The sequence below is a fragment of the Oncorhynchus kisutch genome, linkage group LG5, assembly GCF_002021735.2.
Source record: "Oncorhynchus kisutch isolate 150728-3 linkage group LG5, Okis_V2, whole genome shotgun sequence".
NCBI classification, from domain to species: Eukaryota; Metazoa; Chordata; class Actinopteri; order Salmoniformes; family Salmonidae; genus Oncorhynchus; species Oncorhynchus kisutch.
The window spans coordinates 78202558-78218430 of NC_034178.2; the positions used below are offsets into that span (position 1 = coordinate 78202558).

At 48.8% G+C, this 15873-nt stretch overlaps 1 protein-coding gene across 1 annotated transcript in view; it reads left to right on the forward strand.

Annotated features, from left to right (window-relative positions):
- Nucleotides 1-15873, forward strand: part of LOC109878774 (IQ motif and SEC7 domain-containing protein 1-like) — a 172761-nt gene that overhangs the window by 89265 nt on the left and 67623 nt on the right. The gene's annotated exons all lie outside the window — the stretch shown is intronic.

The following is a 15873-nucleotide window of genomic DNA, read 5'->3' on the forward strand; positions in this document are numbered from 1 at the left end:
TACCATAGTACTACCACACTACTACCACTACCACAGTACTACCACTACTACACCACAATACAACCACACCACTACCACAATACTAGCACAGTACTACCACTACTACAGCACAACCACTGCCACACCACTACTACACCACAGCCACACCACTACCACAACACTACCACACTACTACCAGACCAATACCACACCATACTACCACAATACTACCAGACCAATACCACACCACTACCACTGTACCACATCACTACCACTACCACAGTACTACCACTACCACATCACTACCACACCACTACTACAATACTACCACAGTAATACCACTACCACAGCACTTCCACACCACTACCACAGAACTACCAGAACCACATCACTACTACAGTACTACCACACCACTACCACAGTACTACCACATCACTGCCACTACCACATCACTACCACTACCACAATACTACCACTACCACATCACTACCACACCACTACTACAATACTACCACAGTACTACCACACCACTACCACAGTACTACCACATCACTGCCACTACCACATTACTACCACAGTACTACCACACCACTACCACATCACAGCAACTACCACAGTACTACCACTACCACAGTACTGCCACTACCACAGTACTATCACACCACTACCACAGTACTATCACACCACTACCACATCACTACCACACCACTACCACCGTATTACCACACCACTACCAGACCACTGCCACTACCACATTACTACCACACCACTACCACATCACAGCAACTACCACAGTACTACCACTACCACAGTACTTCCACTACCACGTACTATCACACCACTACCACGTACTATCACACCACTACCACAGTACTATCACACCACTACCACAGTACTACCACAGTACTATCACACCACTACCACAGTACTATCACACCACTACCACAGTACTATCACACCACTACCACACTACTATCACACTACTATCACACCACTACCACAGTACTACCACACCACTACCACAGTACTATCACACCACTACCACATCACTACCACACCACTACCACCGTATTACCACACCACTACCAGACCACTGCCACTACCACATTACTACCACAGTACTACCACACCACTACCACATCACAGCAACTACCACAGTACTACCACTACCACAGTACTTCCACTACCACGTACTATCACACCACTACCACGTACTATCACACCACTACCACAGTACTATCACACCACTACCACAGTACTATCACACCACTACCACAGTACAATCACACCACTACCACAGTACTACCACAGTACTATCACACCACTACCACAGTACTATCACACCACTACCACACTACTATCACACTACTATCACACCACTACCACAGTACTACCACACCACTACCACATCACTACCACTACCACATCACTGCCACTACCACAGTACTATCACACCACTACCACAGTACTATCGCACCACTACCACACCACTACCACAGTACTACCACAGTACTATCACACTACTACCACAGTACTATCACACCACTACCACAGTACTACCACAGTACTACCACACCACTACCACAGTACTATCACACCACTACCACAGTACTATCACACCACTACCACATTACTATCACACCACTACCACAGTACTATCACACCACTATCACAGTACTATCACACCACTACCACAGTACTACCACACCACTATCACACAACTACCACAGTACTACCACAAGTACTATCACACCACTACCACACCACTACCACAGTACTACCACACCACTACCACACCACTACCACAGTACTACCACAGTACTACCACACCACTACCACAGTACTACCACATCACTACCACTACCACATCACTGCCACAGTACTACCACACCACTATCACACAACTACCACAGTACTACCACAGTACTATCACACCACTACCACAGTACTACCACACCACTACCACAGTACTACCACACCACTACCACACCACTACCACAGTACTACCACACCACTACCACAGTACTACCACACCACTACCACGGTACTGTCACACCACTACCACAGTACAATCACACCCACCACCACAGTACAATCACACCACTACCACAGTACTATCACACCACTACCACAGTACTACCACTACCACAGTGCTACCACACCACTACCACAGTACTGCCACTACCACAGTACTATCACACCACTGCCACAGTACTACCACTACTACACCACTACCACAGTACTACCACACCACTGCCACATCACTGCCACTACCACAGTACTACCACACCACTACCACAGTACTATCACACCACTACCACACTACTACCACTACTACAGTACTACCACACCACTGCCACATCACTGCCACTACCACAGTACTACCACACCACTACCACAGTACTACCACATCACTACCACTACCACATCACTGCCACAGTACTACCACACCACTATCACACAACTACCACAGTACTACCACAGTACTATCACACCACTACCACAGTACTACCACACCACTACCACAGTACTACCACAGTACTACCACACCACTACCACAGTACTACCACACCACTACCACGGTACTGTCACACCACTACCAAAGTACAATCACACCACCACCACAGTACAATCACACCACTACCACAGTACTATCACACCACTACCACAGTACTACCACTACCACAGTGCTACCACACCACTACCACAGTACTGCCACTACCACAGTACTATCACACCACTGCCACAGTACTACCACTACTACACCACTACCACAGTACTACCACACCACTGCCACATCACTGCCACTACCACAGTACTACCACACCACTACCACAGTACTATCACACCACTACCACACTACTACCACTACTACAGTACTACCACACCACTGCCACATCACTGCCACTACCACAGTACTACCACACCGCTACCATAGTACTATCACACCACTACCATAGTACTATCACACCACCACCACAGTACAATCACACCACTACCACAGTACTACCACACCACTACCACAGTACTACCACTACCTCACCACTACCACAGTACTACCACACCACTACCACAGTACTGCCACTACCACATTACTATCACACCACTGCCACAGTACTACCACTACTACGCCACTACCACATTACTATCACACCACTGCCACAGTACTACCACTACTACACCACTACCACAGTACTACTACACCACTACCACAGTACTACCACACCACTACCACAGTACTACCACACCACTACCACAGTACAATCACACCACCACCACAGTACAATCACACCACCACCACAGTACAATCACACCACCACCACAGTACAATCACACCACCACCACAGTACAATCACACCACCACCACAGTACAATCACACCACTACCACAGTACTATCACACCACTACCACAGTACTACCACTACCTCACCACTACCACAGTACTACCACACCACTACCACAGTACTGCCACTACCACAGTACTATCACACCACTGCCACAGTACTACCACTACTACACCACTACCACAGTACTACTACACCACTACCACAGTATTACCACACCACTACCACAGTATTACCACACCACTACCAGACCACTGCCACTACCACAATTACTACCACAGTACTACCACACCACTACCACATCACAGCAACTACCACAGTACTACCACTACCACAGTACTTCCACTACCACGTACTATCACACCACTACCACGTACTATCACACCACTACCACAGTACTATCACACCACTACCACAGTACAATCACACCACTACCACAGTACTACCACAGTACTATCACACCAGTACCACAGTACTACCACAGTACTATCACACCAGTACCACAGTACTACCACACCACTACCACATCACTACCACTACCACATCACTGCCACTACCACGTACTATCACACCACTACCACAGTACTATCACACCACTACCACACCACTACCACAGTACTACCACACTACTACCACAGTACTATCACACTACTACCACAGTACTATCACACCACTACCACAGTACTACCACACCACTACCACAGTACTATCACACCACTACCACAGTACTATCACACCACTACCACACCACTACCACAGTACTATCACACCACTACCACAGTACTATCACACCACTACCACAGTACTACCACACCACTACCACAGTACTACCACATCACTACCACTACCACACCACTACCACAGTACTACCACACTACTACCACAGTACTATCACACTACTACCACAGTACTATCACACCACTACCACAGTACTACCACACCACTACCACAGTACTATCACACCACTACCACAGTACTATCACACCACTACCACACCACTACCACAGTACTATCACACCACTACCACAGTACTATCACACCACTATCACAGTACTATCACACCACTACCACACCACTACCACAGTACTACCACACCACTATCACACAACTACCACAGTACTACCACAGTACTATCACACCACTACCACACCACTACCACAGTACTACCACACCACTACCACACCACTACCACAGTACTACCACAGTACTACCACACCACTACCACAGTACTACCACATCACTACCACTGCCACTACCACAGTACTATCACACCACTACCACAGTACTACCACACCACTACCACACCACTACCACACCACTACCACAGTACAATCACACCACCACCACAGTACAATCACACCACTACCACAGTACTATCACACCACTACCACAGTACTACCACTACCACACCACTACCACACCACTACCACAGTACTACCACAGTACTACCACACCACTACCACAGTACAATCACACCACCACCACAGTACAATCACACCACTACCACAGTACTATCACACCACTGCCACAGTACTACCACTACTACACCACTACCACAGTACTACTACACCACTACCACAGTACTACCACACCACTACCAGACCACTGCCACTACCACATTACTACCACAGTACTACCACACCACTACCACATCACAGCAACTACCACAATACTACCACTACCACAGTACTTCCACTACCACGTACTATCACACCACTACCACATACTATCACACCACTACCACAGAACTATCACACCACTACCACAGTACAATCACACCACTACCACAGTACTACCACAGTACTATCACACCACTACCACAGTACTATCACACCACTACCACACTACTATCACACTAATACCACAGTACTACCACACCACTACCACATCACTACCACTACCACATCACTGCCACTACCACAGTACTATCACACCACTACCACAGTACAATCACACCACCACCACAGTACAATCAAACCACTACCACAGTACTACCACACCACTACCACAGTACTACCACTACCACAGTACTACCACACCACTACCACAGTACTGCCACTACCACAGTACTATCACACCACTGCCACAGTACTACCACTACTACACCACTACCACAGTACTACCACACCACTGCCACATCACTGCCACTACCACAGTACTACCACAGTACTATCACACCACTACCACACTACTACCACTACTACAGTACTACCACACCACTGCCACATCACTGCCACTACCACAGTACTACCACACCGCTACCATAGTACTATCACACCACTACCATAGTACTATCACACCACCACCACAGTACAATCACACCACCACCACAGTACAATCACACCACTACCACAGTACTATCACACCACTACCACAGTACTACCACTACCTCACCACTACCACAGTACTACCACACCACTACCACAGTACTGCCACTACCACATTACTATCACACCACTGCCACAGTACTACCACTACTACACCACTACCACAGTACTACTACACCACTACCACAGTACTACCACACCACTACCACAGTACTACGACACCACTACCACAGTACTACGACACCACTACCACAGTACAATCACACCACCACCACAGTACAATCACACCACTACCACAGTACAATCACACCACTACCACAGTACTATCACACCACTACCACAGTACTACCACTACCTCACCACTACCACAGTACTACCACACCACTACCACAGTACTGCCACTACCACAGTACTATCACACCACTGCCACAGTACTACCACTACTACACCACTACCACAGTACTACCACACCACTGCCACATCACTGCCACTACCACACCACTACCACAGTACTATCACACCACTACCACACTACTACCACTACTACAGTACTACCACATCACTGCCACTACCACAGTACTACCACACCACCACACCGGTACCACCACACCAGTACCACCACACCACTACCACAGTACCACCACAGTACCACCACACCACTACCACAGTACTACCACACCACTACCACAGTACTACCACTACCACAGTACTACCAGACCACTACCACAGTACAATCACACCACTGCCACAGTACAATCACACCACTGCCACAGTACAATCACACCACTGCCACAGTACAATCACACCACTGCCCACTACCACACCCACAGTACTATCACACCCACAGTACTGTCACACCACTACCACAGTACTATCACACCCACAGTACTGTCACACCACTACCACAGTACTGCCACTACCACAGTACTACCACAGTACTACCACTACTACACCACTACCACAGTACTACCACTACTACACCACTACCACAGTACTACCACACCACTGCCACATCACTGCCAATACCACAGTACTATCACACCACTATCACACCACTACCACAGTACTATCACACCGCTACCACAGTACTGCCACTACCACAGTACTACCACTACTACACCACTACCACACCACTACCACAGTACTGCCACTACCACAGTACTGCCACATCACTGCCACTACCACAGTACTACCACACCACTATCACACCACTACCACTGTACTACCACACCACTACCACAGTACTGCCACTACCACAGTACTACCACTACTACACCACTACCACACCACTACCACAGTACTACCACTACTACACCACTACCACACCACTACCACAGTACTGCCACTACCACAGTACTGCCACATCACTGCCACTACCACAGTACTACCACACCACTACCACACCACTACCACAGTACTATCACACCACTACCACAGTACTATCACACCACTATCACAGTACTATCACACCACTACCACACCACTACCACAGTACTACCACACCACTATCACACAACTACCACAGTACTACCACAGTACTATCACACCACTACCACACCACTACCACAGTACTACCACACCACTACCACACCACTACCACAGTACTACCACAGTACTACCACACCACTACCACAGTACTACCACATCACTACCACTGCCACTACCACAGTACTATCACACCACTACCACAGTACTACCACACCACTACCACACCACTACCACACCACTACCACAGTACAATCACACCACCACCACAGTACAATCACACCACTACCACAGTACTATCACACCACTACCACAGTACTACCACTACCACACCACTACCACACCACTACCACAGTACTACCACACCACTACCACACCACTACCACAGTACTATCACACCACTACCACAGTACTATCACACCACTATCACAGTACTATCACACCACTACCACACCACTACCACAGTACTACCACACCACTATCACACAACTACCACAGTACTACCACAGTACTATCACACCACTACCACACCACTACCACAGTACTACCACACCACTACCACACCACTACCACAGTACTACCACAGTACTACCACACCACTACCACAGTACTACCACATCACTACCACTGCCACTACCACAGTACTATCACACCACTACCTCAGTACTACCACACCACTACCACACCACTACCACACCACTACCACAGTACAATCACACCACCACCACAGTACAATCACACCACTACCACAGTACTATCACACCACTACCACAGTACTACCACTACCACACCACTACCACACCACTACCACAGTACTACCACAGTACTACCACACCACTACCACAGTACAATCACACCACCACCACAGTACAATCACACCACTACCACAGTACTATCACACCACTGCCACAGTACTACCACTACTACACCACTACCACAGTACTACTACACCACTACCACAGTATTACCACACCACTACCAGACCACTGCCACTACCACATTACTACCACAGTACTACCACACCACTACCACATCACAGCAACTACCACAATACTACCACTACCACAGTACTTCCACTACCACGTACTATCACACCACTACCACATACTATCACACCACTACCACAGAACTATCACACCACTACCACAGTACAATCACACCACTACCACAGTACTACCACAGTACTATCACACCACTACCACAGTACTATCACACCACTACCACACTACTATCACACTACTACCACAGTACTACCACACCACTACCACATCACTACCACTACCACATCACTGCCACTACCACAGTACTATCACACCACTACCACAGTACAATCACACCACCACCACAGTACAATCAAACCACTACCACAGTACTACCACACCACTACCACAGTACTACCACTACCACAGTACTACCACACCACTACCACAGTACTGCCACTACCACAGTACTATCACACCACTGCCACAGTACTACCACTACTACACCACTACCACAGTACTACCACACCACTGCCACATCACTGCCACTACCACAGTACTACCACAGTACTATCACACCACTACCACACTACTACCACTACTACAGTACTACCACACCACTGCCACATCACTGCCACTACCACAGTACTACCACACCGCTACCATAGTACTATCACACCACTACCATAGTACTATCACACCACCACCACAGTACAATCACACCACCACCACAGTACAATCACACCACTACCACAGTACTATCACACCACTACCACAGTACTACCACTACCTCACCACTACCACAGTACTACCACACCACTACCACAGTACTGCCACTACCACATTACTATCACACCACTGCCACAGTACTACCACTACTACACCACTACCACAGTACTACTACACCACTACCACAGTACTACTACACCACTACCACAGTACTACCACACCACTACCACAGTACTACGACACCACTACCACAGTACTACGACACCACTACCACAGTACAATCACACCACCACCACAGTACAATCACACCACTACCACAGTACTACCACAGTACTATCACACCACTACCACACTACTACCACTACTACAGTACTACCACACCACTGCCACATCACTGCCACTACCACAGTACTACCACACCGCTACCATAGTACTATCACACCACTACCATAGTACTATCACACCACCACCACAGTACAATCACACCACCACCACAGTACAATCACACCACTACCACAGTACTATCACACCACTACCACAGTACTACCACTACCTCACCACTACCACAGTACTACCACACCACTACCACAGTACTGCCACTACCACATTACTATCACACCACTGCCACAGTACTACCACTACTACACCACTACCACAGTACTACTACACCACTACCACAGTACTACCACACCACTACCACAGTACTACGACACCACTACCACAGTACTACGACACCACTACCACAGTACAATCACACCACCACCACAGTACAATCACACCACTACCACAGTACAACCACACCACTACCACAGTACTATCACACCACTACCACAGTACTACCACTACCTCACCACTACCACAGTACTACCACACCACTACCACAGTACTGCCACTACCACAGTACTATCACACCACTGCCACAGTACTACCACTACTACACCACTACCACAGTACTACCACACCACTGCCACATCACTGCCACTACCACACCACTACCACAGTACTATCACACCACTACCACACTACTACCACTACTACAGTACTACCACATCACTGCCACTACCACAGTACTACCACACCACCACACCGGTACCACCACACCAGTACCACCACACCACTACCACAGTACCACCACAGTACCACCACACCACTACCACAGTACTACCACACCACTACCACAGTACTACCACTACCACAGTACTACCAGACCACTACCACAGTACAATCACACCACTGCCACAGTACAATCACACCACTGCCACAGTACAATCACACCACTGCCACAGTACAATCACACCACTGCCACTACCACACCCACAGTACTATCACACCCACAGTACTGTCACACCACTACCACAGTACTATCACACCCACAGTACTGTCACACCACTACCACAGTACTGCCACTACCACAGTACTACCACAGTACTACCACTACTACACCACTACCACAGTACTACCACTACTACACCACTACCACAGTACTACCACACCACTGCCACATCACTGCCAATACCACAGTACTATCACACCACTATCACACCACTACCACAGTACTATCACACCGCTACCACAGTACTGCCACTACCACAGTACTACCACTACTACACCACTACCACACCACTACCACAGTACTGCCACTACCACAGTACTGCCACATCACTGCCACTACCACAGTACTACCACACCACTATCACACCACTACCACTGTACTACCACACCACTACCACAGTACTGCCACTACCACAGTACTACCACTACTACACCACTACCACACCACTACCACAGTACTGCCACTACCACAGTACTATCACACCACTGCCATAGTACTACCACTACTACACCACTACCACAGTACTACCACACCACTACCACAGTACTGCCGCTACCACAGTACTACCACTACTACACCACTACCACACCACTACCACAGTACTGCCACTACCACAGTACTATCACACCACTGCCATAGTACTACCACTACTACACCACTACCACAGTACTACCACACCACTACCACAGTACTGCCACTACCACGGTACTACCACAGTACTACCACACCACTACCACAGTACTGCCACTACCACACCACTACCACAGTACTATCACACCTCTACCACAGTACTGCCACTACCACAAATCAAATAAAATCAAATCAAATGTATTTATATAGCCCTTCGTACATCAGCTGATATCGCAAAGTGCTGTACAGAAACCCAGCCTAAAACCCCAAACAGCAAGCAATGCAGGTGTAGAAGCACGGTGGCTAGGAAAAACTCCCTAGAAAGGCCAAAACCTAGGAAGAAACCTAGAGAGGAACCAGGCTATGTGGGGTGGCCAGTCCTCTTCTGGCTGTGCCGGGTGGAGATTATAACAGAACATGGCCAAGATGTTCAAATGTTCATAAATGACCAGCATGGACGAATAATAATAAGGCAGAACAGTTGAAACTGGAGCAGCAGCACAGTCAGGTGGAAGTTGAAACTGGAGCAGCAGCATGGCCAGGTGGACTGGGGACAGCAAGGAGTCATCATGTCAGGTAGTCCTGGGGCATGGTCCTAGGGCTCAGGTCAGTTGAAACTGGAACAGCAGCATGGCCAGGTGGACTGGGGACAGCAAGGAGTCATCATGTCAGGTAGTCCTGGGGCATGGTCCTAGGGCTCAGGTCCTCCGAGAGAGAGAAAAAAAGAGAGAAGGAGAGAATTAGAGAACGCACACTTAGATTCACACAGGACACCGAATAGGACAGGAGAAGTACTCCAGATATAACAAACTGACCCCAGCCCCCCGACACATAAACTACTGCAGCATAAGTACTGGAGGCTGAGACACAGTACCACAGTACTACCACACCGCTACCACAGTACTACCACTACTACACCACTACCACAGTACTACCACACCACTGCCACATCACTGCCAATACCACGGTACTATCACACCACTATCACACCACTACCACAGTACTATCACACCACTACCACAGTACTACCACTACTACACCACTACCACAGTACTGCCACATCACTGCCGCTACCACAGTACTACCACTACTACTCCACTACCACAGTACTACCACACCACTACCACAGTACAATCACACCACCCACCACAGTACAATCACACCACTACCACAGTACTAACACACCACTACCACAGTACTACCACTACCTCACCACTACCACAGTACTACCACACCACTACCACAGTACTGCCACTACCACAGTACTATCACACCACTGCCACAGTACTACCACTACTACACCACTACCACAGTACTACCACACCACTGCCACTACCACAGTACTACCACACCACTACCACAGTACTATCACACCACTACCACACCACTGCCACATCACTGCCACTACCACAGTACTACCACACCACTACCACAGCACTGCCACTACCACAGTACTATCACACCACTACCACAATACTACCACACCACTACCACAGTACTTCCACACTGCCACTACCACAGAACTACCACACCACTACCACAGTACTACCACACCACTACCACAGTACTACCACACCACTCCACAGCACTGCCACTACCACAGTACTACCACACCACTACCACAGTACTATCACACCACTACCACAGTACTATCACACCACTACCACAATACTACCACACCACTACCACAGTACTTCCACACCACTGCCACTACCACAGAACTACCACACCACTACCACAGTACTACCACACCACTACCACAGTACTACCACACCACTGCCACATCACTACCACAGTACTACCACACCACTACCACAGTACTATCACACCACTACCACAGTACTACCACACCACTACCACACTACCAACACACCACTACCACAGTACTACCACTACTACACCACTACCACAGTACTACCACACCACTGCCACATCACTGCCACTACCACAGTACTATCACACCACTACCACAGTACTATCACACCACTACCACAATACTATCACACCACTACCACAGTACTATCACACCACTACCACAGTACTACCACACCACTACCACACTACCAACACACCACTACCACAGTACTACCACACCACTACCACAGTACTACCACACCACTGCCACATCACTGCCACTACCACACCACTACCACAGTACTACCACACCACTACCACAGCACTACCACACCACTACCACAGTACTACCACACCACTGCCACATCACTGCCACTACCACAGTACTACCACACCACTACCACACTACCAACACACCACTACCACAGTACTACCACTACTACACCACTACCACAGTACTACCACACCACTACCACAGTACAATGACACCACCCACCACAGTACAATCACACCACTACCACAGTACTATCACACCACTACCACAGTACTACCACTACCTCACCACTACCACAGTACTACCACACCACTACCACAGTACTGCCACTACCACAGTACTATCACACCACTGCCACAGTACTACCACTACTACACCACTACCACAGTACTACCACACCACTGCCACTACCACAGTACTATCACACCACTGCCACAGTACTACCACTACTACACCACTACCACAGTACTACCACACCACTGCCACATCACTGCTACTACCACAGTACTACCACACCACTACCACAGTACTATCACACCACTACCACACCACTGCCACATCACTGCCACTACCACAGTACTACCACACCACTACCACAGCACTGCCACTACCACAGTACTACCACACCACTATCACACCACTACCACAGTACTATCACACCACTACCACAATACTACCACACCACTACCACAGTACTTCCACACTGCCACTACCACAGAACTACCACACCACTACCACAGTACTACCACACCACTACCACAGTACTACCACACCACTCCACAGCACTGCCACTACCACAGTACTACCACACCACTACCACAGTACTATCACACCACTACCACAGTACTATCACACCACTACCACAATACTACCACACCACTACCACAGTACTTCCACACCACTGCCACTACCACAGAACTACCACACCACTACCACAGTACTACCACACCACTACCACAGTACTACCACACCACTGCCACATCACTACCACAGTACTACCACACCACTACCACAGTACTATCACACCACTACCACAGTACTACCACACCACTACCACACTACCAACACACCACTACCACAGTACTACCACTACTACACCACTACCACAGTACTACCACACCACTGCCACATCACTGCCACTACCACAGTACTACCACACGCCTACCACACTACCAACACACCACTACCACAGTACTACCACTACTACACCACTACCACAGTACTACCACACCACTACCACAGTACTACCACACCACTGCCACATCACTGCCACTACCACAGTACTACCACACCACTACCACAGTACTACCACAGTACTACCACACCACTACCACAGCACTACCACACCACTACCACAGTACTACCACACCACTGCCACATCACTGCCACTACCACAGTACTACCACACCACTACCACACTACCAACACACCACTACCACAGTACTACCACTACTACACCACTACCACAGTACTACCACACCACTGCCACATCACTGCCACTACCACAGTACTACCACACCACTACCACAGTACTATCACACCACTACCACAGTACTATCACACCACTACCACAGTACTACCACTACCTCACCACTACCACAGTACTACCACACCACTACCACAGTACTGCCACTACCACAGTACTATCACACCACTGCCACAGTACTACCACTACTACACCACTACCACAGTACTACCACACCACTGCCACTACCACAGTACTATCACACCACTGCCACAGTACTACCACTACTACACCACTACCACAGTACTACCACACCACTGCCACATCACTGCTACTACCACAGTACTACCACACCACTACCACAGTACTATCACACCACTACCACACCACTGCCACATCACTGCCACTACCACAGTACTACCACACCACTACCACAGCACTGCCACTACCACAGTACTACCACACCACTATCACACCACTACCACAGTACTATCACACCACTACCACAATACTACCACACCACTACCACAGTACTTCCACACTGCCACTACCACAGAACTACCACACCACTACCACAGTACTACCACACCACTACCACAGTACTGCCACACCACTCCACAGCACTGCCACTACCACAGTACTACCACACCACTACCACAGTACTATCACCCCACTACCACAGTACTATCACACCACTACCACAATACTACCACACCACTACCACAGTACTTCCACACCACTGCCACTACCACAGAACTACCACACCACTACCACAGTACTACCACACCACTACCACAGTACTACCACACCACTGCCACATCACTACCACAGTACTACCACACCACTACCACAGTACTATCACACCACTACCACAGTACTACCACACCACTACCACACTACCAACACACCACTACCACAGTACTACCACTACTACACCACTACCACAGTACTACCACACCACTGCCACATCACTGCCACTACCACAGTACTATCACACCACTACCACAGTACTATCACACCACTACCACAGTACTATCACACCACTACCACAGTACTATCACACCACTACCACAATACTATCACACCACTACCACAGTACTATCACACCACTACCACAGTACTATCACACCACTACCACACTACCAACACACCACTACCACAGTACTACCACACCACTACCACAGTACTACCACACCACTGCCACATCACTGCCACTACCACAGTACTACCACACCACTACCACAGTACTACCACAGTACTACCACACCACTACCACAGCACTACCACACCACTACCACAGTACTACCACACCACTGCCACATCACTGCCACTACCACAGTACTACCACACCACTACCACACTACCAACACACCACTACCACAGTACTACCACTACTACACCACTACCACAGTACTACCACACCACTGCCACATCACTGCCACTACCACAGTACTACCACACCACTACCACAGT